Source organism: Nicotiana tabacum, chromosome 17 (genome assembly GCF_000715075.1).
Source record: "Nicotiana tabacum cultivar K326 chromosome 17, ASM71507v2, whole genome shotgun sequence".
In the NCBI taxonomy this organism is placed as follows: Eukaryota; Viridiplantae; Streptophyta; class Magnoliopsida; order Solanales; family Solanaceae; genus Nicotiana; species Nicotiana tabacum.
This window is the reverse complement of record NC_134096.1, coordinates 62460583-62479636: the sequence shown is the minus strand read 5'-3', so window position 1 is coordinate 62479636 and position 19054 is coordinate 62460583. Positions and strand designations below refer to the sequence as shown.

The 19054-nt window shown below is 39.2% G+C and overlaps 1 non-coding gene across 1 annotated transcript; it reads left to right on the top strand.

Moving 5' to 3' along the window:
• Nucleotides 1-8069: 8069 nt before the first annotated feature.
• Nucleotides 8070-8176, top strand: LOC142172351 (small nucleolar RNA R71). The gene has a single exon (XR_012701712.1). It is a non-coding gene; the product is annotated as a small nucleolar RNA R71 (small nucleolar RNA).
• Nucleotides 8177-19054: the final 10878 nt, after the last annotated feature.

Here is a 19054-nt window from a genome sequence, read left to right as displayed (position 1 = left end):
ATAGCATGTTATGTGTAGATGGATCCCGGAAGAGTTATGGTGGTTTAGACCACAACTTGGAGCTTGTATTTTCTGCAGTTATGGGAATTCAGTCGTGTGTTGCAATGGTTCTCCTGAAATGAGTTAGGTGAAAAGTTTCTATATGATGAAGTGTTTATTCTATTAGTGGTTTAGGAGTTATGGTAAACTTCTTGTGCTCTCGCATAGTGGCAGGTTAGGTGCAGTGAGCGGAATGGGAATTGAAAGTTGCGGTTCGGTGTTGACAAGAATGTCACGAGCTTGGATTAGTAGGAAAGAATTCAAATGATTAGTGTAAGCTGGTATTTTCTTTAGCATCACCTGAGAACGGTGTCCTGTGTAGGAGGATTTGTGTACTGATTTACGGGTTCTTGATTTTCTTTACAACACTAGTATGGTCGGTGGTATAGATATTCCGACTTTGCTAACTGATGCGGAAGGTCGTGGGGGCGTATCCCACGGGAAGATTGTGTAAGTATGTCATGTAGTCACTTGATTGATTAAAGACTAAAACCGAGTATGGAGATTATGGTACTATCGCTAATGTAAGAGTTTAGGACTGGAAGGTGCTCTATTTATTTGGTTTTGAATTGTGGAAGTTTGTTCTGGATTGGACGACTGCTCTTATATGTCACAAATAGGGTTGTTGTGGATCCTTGGGAGGTTATTAGCCCAGTTCGGTACGATCAGAATCGGCTTGAGGTTCGTGGATGGATCTAAATATGAATGTGTGCTCTACACCAGCCTGGGTGTGTTTATTCAGCATAACATTCCTTATGGAGGAGCGTTTGGGAGTTAGATGTTATTTTCGTCGTCATCTATTTCATGTAATACTCTATTATGTTTTGTGGGTTGTGAGACGGTTTAATTATTTGCACATGTGTTGTGATCCTATGTAGCTTGAGGTGTTATATGAGCAGGATGGCTCTGGACATGCAGGTCATTTATCGCACCTTAGTCGTGCTTGAGTTTTGTAGCGTATGGCGTTATCTTTCTCCCCAGGATTTGTATTATGCACTTCGCGTGCTTGTGGTTGATATTCGGGTATTTCGTAGGTATAAACATTTCTGTCTTGATTGGTATTTCCCTATTTATTATTATGTGTGGATCGGGAGGCACGCCGCCCCGGAGATGTTATTTGGATCGGGTGGCACGCCTCCACGGGTATTATGGTTGAATCGGGTTGCACACCGCAACAGCGTTATGTTGAGTACAGTTCCCCATATCTATTCATGTGTGCTCTGTTTCTCACTTTCTGAGGAAGGTTCATAACATCCTTTTGGTTGTTTAACTAGTTACGTGGGTAGAGTAGCTCTTTCTATAGTTCGTTTTCTAATGTATCACCTTTGAGTTTGTAGTTTGTTGGCACCTTGTGGCATCATATGAGACTTTTGGTAGTGTCTGAGATGGCTTATTGCATGAACAACTTATACTGGGTGAGACGAGATCATTGGACCTGGGATCAGTGCGATCAAATTTATATGAGGCACATTAAAGAGCAAATACGTTATTTGGTTCATAATGAGATGATGGTTCTTGTCAAGAGGAGGGACTCGATGATTTATTGACTTGGCAGTTGGTTATGAATTTCTATACATCTCTTCCCATCGTGGCGGCATCGCAAGAGTTGGAACATGACTTATATATGTTATGAGGTACGTTGTGGGCATCGAATTCGTGGGATTTCGGCTATTATTATCAGAGGACGTTATTATGGTCATGTGAATTATGCGGTGCATGGTGTGAATTCATTAAGGGTATACAATCATGTTTGGTACAGTTTGTAATGATTGATACGGTGTTCGTATGCTAGAAACAAGCCAAGTAGAGAATTTCAGATGTTGGAATTTGGCGCTAAGGCTAACTTGACTGAATAAAAGGGAGAATCTTCAGATTGCTCGAACTAATGTGCTTCACTGGGTTGTTGTAGCCCGGGTAGGTGCACGAGGTGTTGACCGGTGATTTCGGACAACTCTAGAGCAGTTATTAGCACGTTCGAGGACGAACGTATGTTTAAGTGGGAGAGAATGTAATGACCCGACCGGTCATTTTGAGATTTAGCTCGTCGTTCGGTGGTTTGAGGTCTTGAGTAGTTTCACTTCAGGTATTATGATTTGCGCGCGTGGTCAGAATTGAATTTCGTGAAGTTCGAAGTTAATTTGGAAAGAAAACTCTCATTTCGGAAGCTTTAAGTTGGAAGAATTGACTAAGATTTGATTTTTGAGTAAACAACCTCGGAATCGGGATTGGAAGGTTCCAACAGGTTGGTATGATGATTTTGGACTTGGGTGTATGCCCGGATCGGGTTTTGGATGACCCGGGAGCGTTTCGGTGCCTATTGTGGAAAGTTGACATTTTGGAAGAATTTCATAAATTTGGGTTGAAGTGCATTTCAATGTTATTGATGTCCCTTTGAGATTCCAAGTCTAGGAATATCTTTGTATAGTGATTCCGGTAGTGGGAGCGCGTTTGGATGTGGATTTGAAGGTCCGTAGGTCATTTTAGGGTTCTTTGGTGAAAGTTAGAAATTTGAAGGGTTTTTGAGAAGTTTGACTAGGAGTGAACTTTTTGATAGCGGAGTCGGATTCCGATTCCGGAAAGTGTAGTAAGTCGGTAATGTCAATTATGAGTTATGTGCAAAATCTGAGGTCAGTTTGACGTGGTTTGATAGGCTTCAGCATCGATTGTATAAGTTCGAAGCTTCAAAGTTCATTAGGTTTGAATTAGAGGGTGATTCATAGTTTTGATGTTGTTTGACATGATTTGAGGCATCGACTAAGTTCGTAATATGTTTTGGGATGTGTTGGTTTATTTGGTTGAGGTCCCGAGGGCCTCAGGTGGATTCCGGATGGTTAACGGATCGAGTTTGGACTTGGAAGAAGTTCTGAGGCAGATGATATCTGATGCAATCGCACCTGCGTGAAAAGGGACGCAGGTGCGAGCCCGTAGGTGCGGCGATGTGGTCTCAGAAGCGACATTTGGACAGAGCTGGTATGGCCGTAGATGCGAGGATGTTTCCGCATCCTCGAGCCAGCAAATGCGAGGAAAGCTCCGCAGAAGCGAAAGGCGAACTGGGCAGCTGGAGTCGCAGAAGCGGAAGGTCTCCGCATGTACGAGACCGCAGCGGCGCGTTTGACATCGCAGGTGTGGAGTTGTGCTGGGCAGAGGGTATGAGTAGGTGTGAGGTTTTGGTCGCACCTGCTAGATCGCAAATACGGTGAAGCGGTCGCGGGTGCGGTAGTCAGGCTGGGCAGTGTTCTTTTTAAACAAAGGGTTGGATCAATTCCACTTCATTTCGTCCATGGGAGCCGATTTTGGAGCAATTTTGGAGTGCCATCTTCATCAACTATTATGGGGTAAGTGATTTCTCACATTATGAGTTAAATACATGATTTTTATATGGATTCAAGCATGAAAAATTGTAAAAAAATGGGATTTGGAAGAAAAACCTAGAAATTGGTATTTTTGGATTTTGACCACGAAATTGGACTTGGAATTGATAATAAATTATATATTTGAGTTCGTAATGTTATGGATAATGGTTATCTTTGAATATTTTCAAAATCCGGGCATGTGGGCCCGGGGGTTGCTTTATCAACTTTTCGAGCGGAGTTGGGAACTTGTTTAAATTGATTTGTTATGAGTATTAGATTGTATTTTTATGGGTTTGCACATTGTTTGACTAGTTTTTGAGCGACGGGCACCGGTTTGAGGTTTTAGAGCGGCGTTGGACCACTAGCGAGTGTCGATGTCTACCTCTCGTCTCTACTCCTCCGGAGTTAGGCTAGATACTTACTAGGTATACGTGGATTTACGTACTCATACTACACTTGCTGCACATTTTTGTGCAGGTACTTTTATGTCCAGTGGTCCTTTGGGCACGGAGGCACGAATGATGCGGCGAGTTGCATTTCAGGTTACGATCCGCAGCCAGCAGAGTCTCCTCTAGAGTTATTTATATTTTTCCTATCTAATTTGCATTCCGGACAGATGTTGTATTTTAGTTACTTCCTAGTAGATGCTTATGTATTCGTGACACCGGGTTTTGGGAATGTTTTTTGGTTGTTCTGTATCAAGGTTGTAAAAAAAATATTGCCACTTACTTTGTAAATTTTATCTCTTACCATTTAATTGAAGGAAATTTACAATTTCAAAAATACTAAAATGAGTAATTAAGTTAAACTTTTATTGTTGGCTTGCCTGACAGTAGTGTTAGGCGCCATCACGGCCTTTAATGGATTTTGGGTCGTGACAACTTTAACCCATCTTGACACATAATCTACAGCCACAATGATATATTTAAAAGAATGAGAAGAAGAAAAAGGATCCATGAAATCTATTCCCCAAACATCAAATATTTCACATACCTGTATTGATTGCAATGGAATCTCATCTCTCTTAGTGATGTTACTTGTTCTCTGACACCTATCACATTGTGCAACATATGCTCGGGCATCTTTAAAGAGAGTCGACCAGAAAAATCCAGCTTCCAAAACTTCAAAGATTGTTTGATTTTCTGTATAATGACCTCCAACTGCTCCATCATGATAGTGATATAAATTTTGTTCATCTCTTCTTCCGGCACACATCTTCGAATGATATTAACTGCACAATTTTTAAACAAGTAAGATTCATTCCACAAATAATACTTTGCATCAGATATAAGTTTTTTTATTTGTTGGTAAGAGAGATCTTGGGGGTGTCCACTTTCCAACCAAGTAGTTTGAAATATCTGCAAACCAGGGTGGTTGAGTCACAATTGAGTTAACTGAGAAAATATGTTCATCGGGAAATTCTTCCATTATTTCGCTAAACTCAAGGGGGAGATTTTCTAATCTAGACAAATGGCCAGCTACTTGATTCTCTGTTCCTTTTTTGTCTTTTATCTCAAGGTCAAATTCTTATAGAAGTAAAATCCATCTTAACAATCTAGGTCGAGCATCTTTCTTTGCTAAGAGGTATTTTAAAGATGCATGATCAGTAAAAACACTGACCTTGGTTCCTATCAAATAAGATCGAAACTTATCAAAAGCAAATACTACTACTAGTAACTCTTTTTCTGTTGTGGCATAATTTAGTTGATCATTGTTCTACTAGCATAGTAAATGGAACAAAAGATCTCATCCTTTCTCTGGCCTAAAACAACTGTAATTGTTGTATCACTAGCATCACACATGACCTCAAAAGGTTGATTCCAGTCTGGGGACACAACTACAGGGGCGGTTGATAACTTTTCCTTAAGGGTCTCAAATGCTTTCAAACAATCACCTGAAAAATCAAACTTAATATCTTTCATCAAGAGGTTAGTCAACGGTTTTGAAATCTTTGAAAAGTCTTTTATGAATCGTCTGTAAAAACCTGCACGGCCTAGAAAACTTCTAATGCCTTTAACAGTTGTGGGAGGGGGTAATCCTTATATATGATCAATTTTAGTCTTATCAACTTCTATCCCTTTACCAGTGATTTTATGTCCTAAAACAATTCCCTCGGTAACCATAAAATGATATTTTTCTCAATTAAGAGTTATGTTTGTCTCTTCACATCTCTTAAGGACTAATGTCAAGTGGTGAAGAAAGTATTACTGACATGCAACGTTGAAATGTAGCAAGGTATTACATAGACCAAATGGCATTCTCCTATAGGCATATGTTCCATGAGGACATGTGAAAGTTGTTTTGTCCTGATCTTCAGGTGCAATTTGTAATTGGTTATACCTAGAATAGCCATCAAGAAAACAGTAAAGCCAATATCCTGCAATTCTTTCTAACATTTGATCAATAAATGATAAAGGAAAATGATCTTTTCTAGTGGCATCATTGAGACGCCAGTAATCAATACAGACTTTCCACCTTGTGACAGTCCTGGTAGGTATGAGTTCATTACTTTCATTTTTTATAACCGTCATACCTTCTTTCTTTGGTACTACCTGAACAGGGCTTACCCAAGGGCTGTCTGAAATGGGATAAATAATATCTTCCGCCAAAAGCTTTACGATCTCCTTTTTTACTACTTCGTGCATTGCTGGATCAATCTCCTTTGGGGTTGGACTATTGGTTTGTAGCTATCCTCCATGAGAATTTTGTGCGTACAAACAACTGGATTAATCCCTTTGATATCTTCTATAGTCCACTCCAAGGCTCCTTTATGTGCTTTCAACACTTCAATCAGTTTATCTTCTTGTCCTGCATTAAGAGAAGATGAAATAATTACTGGAAATAATTCTTCCTCAAGATAAACATATTTTAAATGAGATGGGAGAACTTTGAGTTAAATTTTTGGTTGAACTTGTTCTGGTTGCATCTCCACATCTTTAGAATCTTTTTCTATTATTTAGGCTTCTCTTCTGATGATAGGATCATCGTCTTGTATGGTGCCGGATTTGACCAAACATATTTCCATTGAGTTTGGAATTAATTGATCATCTTGAATTCATCTGTAAGACAATTAAGCATGTCAATCGAAAAACACGAAGATGATGTCTCATCTCCTGAAAATCTTAATATCTTTTGCATATAAAAAATGACTCTTTCTTCATCAACTCTCAAAATTAGTTGTCCTTGATGAACACATATGATTGATATACCTGTGGCAAGAAATGGTCTACCCAAAATAATTGGTTCATTGGAACATTCCTTCATTTCAAGTACTATAAAACTATATGGAAAACAAACTTATCTATTCTTACGAGCATATTTTCAATTATTACCTTAGGTTTCCTAGTACTTTGGTCTACAAACTGAAGAGAAACACCTATGTCTTTCATTTCACCAAGATTTAATTTTCTAAAGATAGAAAATGGCATCAAGTTAATTGAAGCTTCAGAATTACAAAGTGCTTTTTCAAAATATACTCCTCCCAAAGTGTATGAAATTGTAAAACTACCTGGATCGCCAATTTTTTGTGGTAGATTATTTTGAAGTATAGCGCTGCATTTTTCAGTAAGCATTACCACATAAACTTCTTCTAATTTTCTTTTACTTGACAAAATTTGGCATAAGAAGGCATTTGTAACAAAGCACCAGTGAAAGGAATATTGATGTGAATCTGTTTTAAAATCTCCAAAAACTTTGAAAATTAATTATCAAGCTTTTCTCTTTTCAGTTTTTGTGGAAAAAGAATTGTCACATGGAAATGAATCAATTTTTCAATATTATTTTCTTCTTTTTTCTTGACTTATTTCTCTTCAAATAGTTCAGAGGGTATTTCAACGTTCTTATCATTGTTTACCTATTGTTCTGACTGGTCTGCATAGGGTTCATCAAGCTCCTTACCTGACCATAAGGTGATGGCCTTAAGGTGCTCCTTTGAATTTTTCTCTGTATTGCTTGGAAAGGGACCTTGAATATTTTCTGACACAAGAGTTGTCAGTTGGCTTAATTGAATTTCCAGAATTTGAGGGTTGAGCCCTGGCTTTCCATCTTTTCATCAGTGACCTTAATGTACTTATACAAAAGGTCATCAAGACTTGAATGAGCTTGCTGAGGCCTTTGCTGATATGACCCTGCTTGTTGATAAGGTCTATATTTTGGTTGCCCACGATTGTGATTTTGGTATCCCGGCGGACCTTGTACTTGTTGCTTCTAGAAGATTTGAGAGTTCTAAGCACCATTTGGATTACTCCATTGAAATCCTGGATGTTTTTGTGCCATTGGACTTCCAAAGGAGTACGGATTATAACCGACAAAATAGACTTGTTCATCATTATGATTAGTTGCTTGACATTCATGGTTCTGATGGTTTCCTCCATACATGTCACAAGCCTCAGACTGTCTTGGTTGTTGTGTATTCACAAAGATTCAAACTTTTGTGCCAAAGAAATAATTTGTTGTGTTAGTGTATTTAAAGCATCAACCAGATTTACTGTAGAAGTCTTCTTGATGATTACACGCTCAGATGGACATTGGATGACATTCTCAGAAATCTCATTCAACAATTGCAATGCTTCCTCCATGGTTTTTCCCATTACAGAACCTCTTGTAGCTGCATCAATCATATTTCTAGAAGAGGGTTTTAACCTGTGATAAAAAATATACAATTTCATATGTTCAGGAATGTCATGGTGTGGGCATTTTCTTAACATTGCTTTTAGTCTTTCCCAAGCTTGATAAACTAACTCAGTGTCAGTCTGCAAGAAATTAGAGATGTCTTGTCTTAACTTTATAGTTTTATCAGGGGAAAAATATCTGTTTAAAATTTCTGAGTCATTTGGTCCTAGGTGGTAATGGAACCTTGTGGCAAACTTCGCAACCAAGTCTTGGCATCTCCTTTTAAAGAAAAATGAAATAACCTTAACTTGATAGCTTCAGTAGGTACTCCATTATACTTAGCTATTTCAATAAGTTTCAAAAAGTCAATTAAATGACTGTGTGGACCTTCACTTGCGTCTCTAGTGAAGATGCAAGACTGTTGAATCGTTTGAATCAGGCTAGTCCTGATTTCAAAGTTGTTGGCTATCACTGGAGGTTTTCTGACACTAAATTCACAGTTGAAGCGGTCAGGTCTAGCATAATCCCTTAGGATTATGTTTGCTGATCTTGGTGCTACTTCATCAAATTGTTCCTCCACATGGACTGGTAGTTGAATGTCTTCTACTCCCCGATTCTCCATTCCTTCACGAGCTATGCATTGAGAAGATGATGTTTGTCTTTTCCTGCATAATCGAAGAGATTTTTCAATTTCTGGATCGTAACTAGCCAACTTTTTTGTAAAATAGCGGGTCATAAACTACCCGAAATTTTAAAGAGAAGAAAAATAATAATAAATTAACACTAATATCTAAAGCAGTACTAGTAGTAAATAAAATAACTAAAGAAATTTTCAAAAATAACAAAAATAGTTAGTGAAAAGAAAAAAAGGCACGATAATATATTAAGTATAAGTAAAAGTAGTACTAGTAAATAATAGTAATTAGAAAGAAAGTTAGAATAGTATTGTATGTAAAAGTACTAGTAATATTATATTAAATCTACTACAGTAAGGGTAATGATAGAAGTAATTGGAAGAAATACTTATTAGTAGATAGTAAAAATATTAACAGCAATAAAAATAATAATAATAATAATAAATTCTCAAATTAGTAATAAAATATTTAATCTGAAGTAGATGTATGTAAATCCCCGGCAATGGTGCCAAAATTTTGATAAGGCCAATGTGTATTGGAATTTTTTGCTCGTACTTTGTCAAATTCTAGTATAGTTTAAGATATCGTCCCACAGAGACTGGATAATCTATGCTACAGACTTGTAATATTTTAACTACTATTTGAGAGAATCAAATTGATGAAAAGTGAGTGAGGTTTAAAACTTGTTAATTATTTAAACAAAAAAAATAACTTTTGAAAGATTTATAAATTTTTTTAAAAAGAGTTGGGAATCATTGAACTCACTTGATAATATTACTATAATAAAATCTCAATTTATACATTTATTTATTTAAATAATAATTGCTTATTTCTAATACAATTATATTTTTCTCACTAAAAAATAATCAATTAATAACACTGCATGAGAATTATGTTAATTAATCAACTTAAGACTAGTAACGTTTAAACCGAAATATTCTTCTTGCTTGAATTGTGCTAAAAGAAAGTAAAAACTTCGTGAGAATATTTTTACTAAGGATCAATAATCTTGCCTACAATAATTACTCTATGAGAATTAAAACTGAGGCAAGCAAGATTACTGACTTGAAATAATAGTTTACTGAAAAATTACTTTCACTCTACTATTTTATTCATCAGTTATTATATATTAATTCTGCTCTGCGAGAATTACAAAATTAATATATGAATAACTTAGAGTATATAGACGTGATAATAGAGTAATTAAAAACCATCATTTCAGCACAGTATGAAATGTAAATAAAAAGTTTTAAGCCAAGAATATATAAAATCTGAGATAGTATTACAAAATATATCAAGTTTCATCAACTATCCAAACGAAAAGAGATTACTCGATTATGGAGTAAGAAAAGCTAACAAAAATATATTTAGAAGACTAGAAATATTTAAAATACTAAGGAAATATTTTTACTACAAAGAAAGAAGGCCAAAGAGAGCTTGCTATTTCCTTACAAATTGGATCCCTTATACAAAGAGAGCTTGCTATTTATAGGAAAAGATGAATAGCTTTTGTCATGTTCCACTTTTGCGAATGTGAAATACATGTATGCGAAGTGACCTTTGTGTACGTAGATTCCATATATGCAACTATGGCACTTGTGCGTCACGCTTGACTTCATGAGTTAGTCTTGTAAATGTAGGTTCCATGTATGCGAATGTGACCTTTGCAAATATAGATTCCACACATGCATATATGACTCTTTTGCTTTCATTCTTGACTTCATGAGTTAGACTTGCAAATGTAGGTTCCATGTATGCAAATGTGACCTTTGCATAAATAGATTCCACATATGCATCTATAGGTCTTTTGCTTCTATTCTTGACTTCATGGGTTAGACTTGCAAATGTAGGTTCCATGTATGTGAATGTGACTTTGTGTATATAGATTCCACATATGCAACTATGCTCCTTTTCATCTCTAATTATCCCTTTCCATAAGCCCTTATGTATATTCCACATTTGCGAATATGAAGATGATATGTGCAACTGTGGCTTTGCTTCATTCTCTTGTCTTTTAGCCTCTTTCCTTCTTTTTCATAATTTCTTCTTCCTACAAGATTTGTTAGAAAATATACGAGGATAGGATATCATTATTCATATTTTATTTTAAAAACGTACCTTTTACATATGAAATTATATGAATAATTTATATCTATCACTTTTCTAGACATAGCTATAAATAGTGAGCTCAATTATCATTGCAAAGGACACGAATTTTCTCGCTAAACTTATTACATTCTATACAAATCTTAATACAATCTTACTTTCTTGCTTTTTGATCTCATCATTGCTGTGCCCGAAAACCTTGTTCCCGGAATTGTCATCTCTGTTGTTTCGTCTATATTTCAAGGCTAAGTATTATAAATTTCTTCAATTATCACATTATTCCAGGATCAAATTAGTTCACTTGTCTAGAAACCATGTATAAATTCAATTGTACCATTTTACGGGTAAATAGTTTGGCACCCACCGTTAGGCCTAGACAACCGTGCATTTAAATTGATCCTTGTCTTTTTAACTAACGCGATTTGACTATTTTTGTCTTAGAAAAAAATCAAACAAAATGGCAGATAACATTGTTAACAACACGTACAACCCAGAAATTCGAGGGGATCGGCCTCATTTCGAGGATTCAATCAGTGACACCCGCAGTGAGGAAAATGGCGGCTCGTCGGTGCATGACAGGCAGAACCCTCGACAGGTTCGAGAGACAACTCCCGATGATGCTGATGAGGAGCGTGTCGTGGATGCGGTGAGGATCTTGCGAGAGCAACATGCAATCACTCTAGGCCATCTCACGCGGAAAGATCAAGTTATGATAGAATTGAAGCAGGCACTATCGGGGGATTCGAATAATGCAAAGAGACGAGATCTAATTCCTCATGTTGTCCTCGCAAACCAAATAACGCAGAGAATCAACAACAACACTCACAGGGGTGAGGTTGTCTCTGACGGGGTCGGGGGGAGCAGATCCGGTCTCAACAATGAGAAAGACCCGTTCAAGAATAAACTTTTACGGTTTATGAGGGAAGTAAATGCCTGCAAGGACCAAATCCCGGGTGCGCCACCAATATTGAAAGGCCCGTACTTAAAGAAGTATACTCAAAAAGCCTGAAATGCCAAAGTATGATGGGACCTCAAACCCACAAGAGCATATTACCACCTATACAATGTCGGTAAAAGGAAATGATCTAGCTCTTCACAAAATTGAATATGTGCTACTAAAGAAATTTGGAGAAACTCTCACAAGGGGAGCCCTAATGTGGTATTCATTATTACCCGAGCATTCCATATATTTTTTTAGATGCTCGCGGATTCTTTCATCAAGGAACATACCGGGGCCAGAAAAGTACAATGCCGTAAGGCCGACATATTCAGGATCGCACATGGAGAATCCAAATTATTGCGAGAGTTCGTTACCTGATTCCAGAAAGAAAGATTGTTGCTCCCGGCCGTTCCAGATGAATGGGTAGCTGAAGCATTCACTAAAGGATTGAACCCGAGAAGCTCAGGCACTTCCCGAAAGCTGAAGGAGAGCCTGCTTGAGTTCCAAGCAACAACTTGGGCAGATGTCCATAACCGGTACGAGTCAAAGATAAGAATCGAAGATCACCAGGTCGGTTCCACATCATCGGTCAAAGGACTGGAAAAGAACAGAGAAAAATCAAAGGATGACTATGACGCGGACAAATGGGCTTTGAGGGGCTGGTTTTTGCCCTACGAGCGGACCGAAGGTCGTGGCAGAAACTTCTGGGCAAAAAACAATTCATCATTGACAGAGGGAGCGATCATGGTCGAAACAATATATCACTCCAGGATAAAGAGACGTCGGGGTCTCAGGATCTTTCTTACCCCAAGTTATCGGAATATAACTTCAATGTTAGTATAGTGGAGTTGGTGTCGGCCATGATAAACATTTAAAATGCACGATTCTCGAGACCTATGAGATCCGATTCCATCCAGTGAGATCCCAACTTATGGTGCGAGTACCATGGGACGAACGATCACCGAACAAGGGACTGGCGACACCTCCGAGGGGAAGTGGCAACACTATTGAAGAATGGTCACCTTAGAGAATTCTTGAGTGACCGAGCTAAGAACGATTATGGTCGTAACAGAGATAATGCGGAACTTCCGAAAGCAGGAGAAGAACCCCCACGCCAAATGATCAATATGGTCTTCGGGGGAATGAGATTAACGGGGTCACCTTTTCAGCAGCGAAGAAGACAAAAGTATCAATAACTCATAGTAAAAGACTCAGGGAAGACGATATCACTTTCACGGAGGAGGACGCAGATGAATTGTTGTTACCACACAACGACGCACTAGTAATTTATTTAAATGTGTTAGATTTTAAGATTGAACGTATTCTAATGAATCTACCAAGTTCATCTAATATCATACAATGGACAGTATTGAAGCAAGCTAAACTTACAAGAAGCATTATTCCGGTAACAAAGCTCCTCGCTAGATTCAACCTTGAGAGCGTGATGACCCATGAAGAGATTTTTCTACTCATCGAACGCCAAAGGAGTAATGAAAACAACTCTCTTCGAAGTTGTAGATGGTGATATGGGATACAACATCATCCTCGGAAGGCCATGGTTACACGATATGAAAGTTGTACCCTCAATATATCATCAGTTGCTGAAGTTTCCAATGCCCGAAGGAATCAAGCAGATAAGAAGTGATCAACCGGTAGCAAGGGAGATGAATGCAATCTCAGTTTTCAGTAGCGAAGGGAAGGAACGCACGGCATAGCGATTACAGGAAACAACACCTACTCCCGATCTAGAAGGAGTTAGCCCGGAAGCAGAGTCGTAATAACAATATCAGGTGCCAAGATATTTCCAAGTTCCAGAAGAGACGGATGCAATGAAATCCACGACGGAGGAACTGGAGCAAGTTGCATTGTTCGAGGAATTCCTAGAAAGAAAATTCCATTTGGGGACAGGACTGCACCCGGAGCTCAGGTATGGTTTTATTAAATTCCTTAAATTTAATGCTGATTGTTTTGCATGGTCGAACAAGGATATGACATGTATCTCGACGGAAATAGCCATGCACAACCAGAGTTTGGATCCCAACGTACCTCCGGTAAGGCAAAAGAAATGCCATATTGCCGAAGCCAGGAATAAATTCGTCAAAGAAGAGGTAACCCGCTTGCTTAAAATCGGTTCGGTACGAGAGGTAAGATATTTGGACTGGCTAGCCACTGTAGTAGTAGTTCCTAAGAAGAGTAATAAATTTTGCATGTGCGTAGACTATAAAGATCTTAATAAGGCATGCCCAAAAGACTCGGTCCCACTGCCAAATATAGATCAAATGATTGATGCCACGGCCGGGCACGAGTTGATGAGTTTCCTCGATGCTTATTCTTGATACAACCAAATCAAGATGAACCCGAAAGATCAGGAAAAAACTTCATTTATAACGAATTTCAGTACATATTGTTACAATGTAATGCCCTTCGGGTTCAAAAACTCCGGAGCCACTTATCAACGGCTCGTAAATAAGATGTTCGAAAAGCAAATAGGAAAGATTATGGAAGTTTATATAGACGATATGCTCATTAAGTCTTTGAATGCAGGTGATCATCTTAAGCATTTGCAAGAAACATTTGACATCCTGAGGAAGCATAACATGAAACCTAATCCCGAGAAGTGCACGTTCGGGGTCAGTTTTGGTACGTTTCTCGGATTTTTGGTCTCACAAAGGGGAATTGAAGTAAACCCCGACAAAATCAAGGCCATAGAGGATATCCCGGATCAATTTTCGAACATAAAAGAAGTCCAAAGGCTCACAGGAAGATTAGTAGATTTGAGCAGGGTCATTTCCCGGTCATCGGAAAAATGTCATCGCTTCTTCACACTGCTCAAAAATAAGAAGAATTTTGAATGGACACCGGAGTGCCAGTAGGCTCTAAAGAAGTACTTATCGAGCCCTTCATTGCTCTCAAAACTAAAAGAATGTGAAACATTGCTAGTCTACCTCACGGTTTTATAAGTTGCGTTAAGTGCGGTTTTAGTCCGGGAGGACGAAAGTACGCAATTTCCCATTTATTACGTTAGTAAAATTTTAACGGGAACAAAAACTCGCTACTCACATTTGTAAAAACTGGCCTTAGCTCTCGTATTCGCTGCTCGGAAGCTGAGGCCCTACTTCCAATGCCACCGGATAGTTGTGGTGACTACTTTCTCTTTGAGGAATATCCCCCACAAACCCGAGCTCTCGGAAAGATTGGCCAAATGGGTCGTCGCAATGAATGAGTTCGACATAGAATATAAACCAAGGACTACAATTAAGTCGCAGATCTTAGCTGACTTCGTGGTCGATTTCAGTCCGGGACTACTGCCTCTGGCAACCAAGGAGGCAGTAATGGTGTCGGAGTCTACATCGGAGGTCTGGACCTTATTTACGGACGGGGCTTCCAACGTAAAGGGGTCTGGACTCGGAATAGTCTTAATCACGCCTTCGGGGGAAACCCTAAGGCAAGCCATCAAAACGATCCATTTAACTAACAGTGAAGCAGAGTATGAAGCTTTGGTTGCAGGGCTCGAATTGGCCTGGGGGCTTGATTCCGAGGTTATCGAAATTAAATGTGACTCGCAACTGGTGGTAACTCAGATCTACGGGATCTTTTATCCCAAAGAAGAACGTATACAACAATACGTGGTAAAGATTCAGGCTCTTTTGGCGTGATTCCGGGAGTGGTCAATTACTCACATCTTGAGGTAAGATAATGCAGAAACAGATGCATTAGCAAACTTACGATCATCGATGAAAATAAAGGGATCGGAATTCGAAATAGTAGTACAACTGATGAGCACAGTCCTGGATACAGATGGTTACTATGAGGTAAATTTGACTAGTCTGGTCTGAGACTGGAGAAATGAAATAATCAACTATCTCGAGCACGGGAAGTTGCTCGAAGACCCTAAAGCATCACGCGCGTTACGCACCAAAGCTGTACGTTATAGCTTCAAGATAGGGCAATTGTATAGAAACTCCTTCAAGTCCCGCTGGCCCGATGCTTTGGAGCGTCAGATCTAATTATGTCATGAGAGAAGTCCACGAAGGGATATGCGAAAATCACTCGGGCGCAGATTATTTGGTGCTGAACTTGGTACGGGCAGGATATTAATGCCCTCGCATAGAATAAAACGCCAAAGATTTCGTACAAAAATGTGATAAGTGTGAATGCTACACACCACTAGTACATCAACCCGAAGAACCCTTATATTCTGTTCTGTCCCCATGGTCGTTCATGAAAACGGGGATGGACATCGTCGGATGGATGCCACCGGCTCCCGAAAAGGTAAATTTCTTTTAATTTTGACTAACTATTTTTTAAAATGGGTGGAGGCAGGTCCTTATTAGAAGATCGGAGAACACGAAGTGGTCGATTTCCTGTGGAAAAATATAATTTGCAGGTTCGGAATACCAAAAGAGATAGCATGCGACAATGGGCCACAGTTTATCGGTGCAAAAGTTACAAAATTCCTCGAAGATTTGAAAATAAAGAGGATCACATCTTCTCCTTATCATCCGAGCGCAAACGGTCAAGCGGAGTCAAAAAATAAAGTGATTATTCAAAACCTCAAGAAAAGGTTGGAAGCGGCAAAAGGCAAATGGCCCGAAGAATTCCCCGGAGTTCTATAGGCCTGCCAAATAATGTCCAAATCGAGTACAGGAGAAACTCATTTTTCCCTTGTGTACGATGTTGATGCCCTAATCCCGGTGGAAGTAAGTGAACCCACTTTGAGATAATTTTGGGCAGATGAAGAATCGAACAACGAAGCAAACTTGGAACTGCTCGAGGAACGCAGGGACTTGGTTCATGTAAGAATGGTAGCTCAAAAGCAAAGAATGGAGCAATATTATAATCGAAGAGTCAACTTCCGTTATTTCAAAGCAGGTGACTGGGTTCTGAGGAAATTAACCCAAAATACACTGGAGCTCAAGCGAGGAAGATAGGTCCAACGTGGGAAGGTCCCTACCGGATTTCAGCTATCACTAGGAAAGGATCATACGAGTTGGAGAACCAGAATGGAGACAGGTTTCCTAGAAACTGGAACGTGGCATAACTCAAAAGATATTATTACTGATGAACATTATTCAAGCGGAAAGTATGTGCTGCACTCTTTTTTCCTTCATTCAATTTTTGTCCCAATTGGATTTTTCTTGGAAGGTTTTTATTGAGGCATCAACAAAAATCATACTACAAAGACAACAGCAATAAGACCTTTGATAGCAAGGTGAACAAGCAAGCTTACACTCGGGGATGGTTAGATAATCTTTGGTTCGATAGCAAATTCCCACTGGGAAGTTAAGTTTGCTATCGAACAAAGGTTAACCAGTCGTTCACGAGCATAAACCACTAGAGGGTTGTTAGATATTCCTTCGCTCAATAGCATAAATTCCTGAGGGGAAGTAAAGTTGTGTTACCAAGTTGAGGATTATCTAGCAATTCATTAGTGGAATCTTCGAAGATACAAGACTTCCAGTGTTCCAATTCGCACTCTTCGCATTCAAACACTGGGGGGATGATATGAGGATACGGCAACACTGACTGCCACATCAACCGGGGAACAAAAATCCGGAAACTGAACGCATCATCGGGACCGGGGACTGCGCAGCCAGCCCTGTAGAAATAAGTTGTACAAGATAGCCACAAGTAATGACAATTTCTTTTCAGCATAGCAAATGCTTATGTATTTTTTGAAAATAGAAGGAATAAAATGAAATCCTTTTGTTTTTATCTTGTTTCATGTCTGAACGATGAATAAACTTTATCGTTTGAAAGTTAAACAAATACTTCAAATATTTGTATCATAATGAATAGGAGACGTCCTCTTCATGAGAACCATAAACATAAGAGGTCCCTTTATTATAAAAACCCTCACGTTAAAGGGTTGGTTCCGGAAGAATCTATGCCCGGATTCAAAAATGCCTCTGGGGAAAAATACATCTGAAGCCACATAAGAAAAGGACGTAAAAAGTAAACTTGCGCAAATACTTATAAAAAGCCTCACGTTAAAGGGTTGGTTCCGGAAGAATCTATGCCCGAAATCAAAAATACCTTCGGAAAAAATACACCTGAAGCCATATATGAAAAGGACGCAAAAAGTAAACTTGCACAAATACTTATAGAAACCCTCACATAAAAGGGATAATGCTTGGAACCAGAGTGCTTCAAGGAAAACACATTCGAGATCACACATAGTAAAGCGCGAACAGGAAAACGTGCGCAAAAATCTTGAGCAAATGCAAAGATTAAAGACTTGCATGGATATTCAAATGAAAGTAAGACTCAAACGATACTTGAGCAAAAATATGTCTTTATTTACAAGAACTGCCAAAACGATAAAAGTTCAAAATGGGAAGTAGAAAAGAAAAGCTAAAATGCAGCGCCTCCGGAACCAGGAGGAAGAGAAGTGTCTGCATTCCTTGGAGAAGTAGGTAGATCCACTGATGGCTCGGTGTTTTCCCCAGTTTGGTCTTCAGCATCATCACCTTATGATCCCTCTTTAATTTGCGAAAACTCTGAAGCCAAAACGATAAAAGTTCAAAATGGGAAGAAGAAAAGAAAAGCTAAAATGCAGCGCCTCCGGAACAAGGAGGAAGAGAAGTGTACGCATTCCTTGGAGAAGTAGGTAGATCCACTGATGGCTCGGTGTTTTCCCCAGTTTGGTCTTCAGCATCATCACCTTCTGATCCCTCTTCAATTTTCGAAAACTCTGAACCGGAATCAGCAGAACCAGGAGCATCAGACTGCGTCGGGAGTCCTTTTTTAGCAGCTAACTCAAGCTCCCGGGCCTTAGCAATTTTGGCATCAAGGTCGATGAAAACTGCTTTGGCCTCCTCCAAGGTCTTTCTCCTCATGTTGTACATAGCGTAAGTTTTTTCAACAATGAGGGAAGCCGCTCGGTGCTTAAATTCTTCTTTGAGTTGGGTAACCTTGGCAGAAAGGCTTTCCCGGGAGGACCTAGCGGATTTGAGGCTGACGTCAAGGTCGCGGACAGTTGAACTAAAGAGCCTATTATGCTCGATAGTTTTCTTGTACTTCTCTTCTAAATGGGAGTGTTTCGCCCCCACAACAACAAACTCTTCAATTTTGGAGTTCAAGGTTGCTTCTAAGTTAGTTACTTTTTCGGCAGTAGCAGCCTCGCGCTCGGTTGCAGCAAGAACGACGTCCTGGACTTCAGCCTATTTGGCCTTAGCTTCATCAAATCTAACCCTCAGCGGGCCAATTTCTTGGCTAAGGGTTACCACCTCTTGCTCGCTCTACTACAAACGAGCCTCCAAAACAACGGCCTCAGTAGCTTTGGTTTCCAATTCCGAGAGGCGGAGAATAGTTTGGTCTCGTTCCACCAAAAGCTGATTCCGTTCAGAAGTAAGTTCTTTCTTTTCACG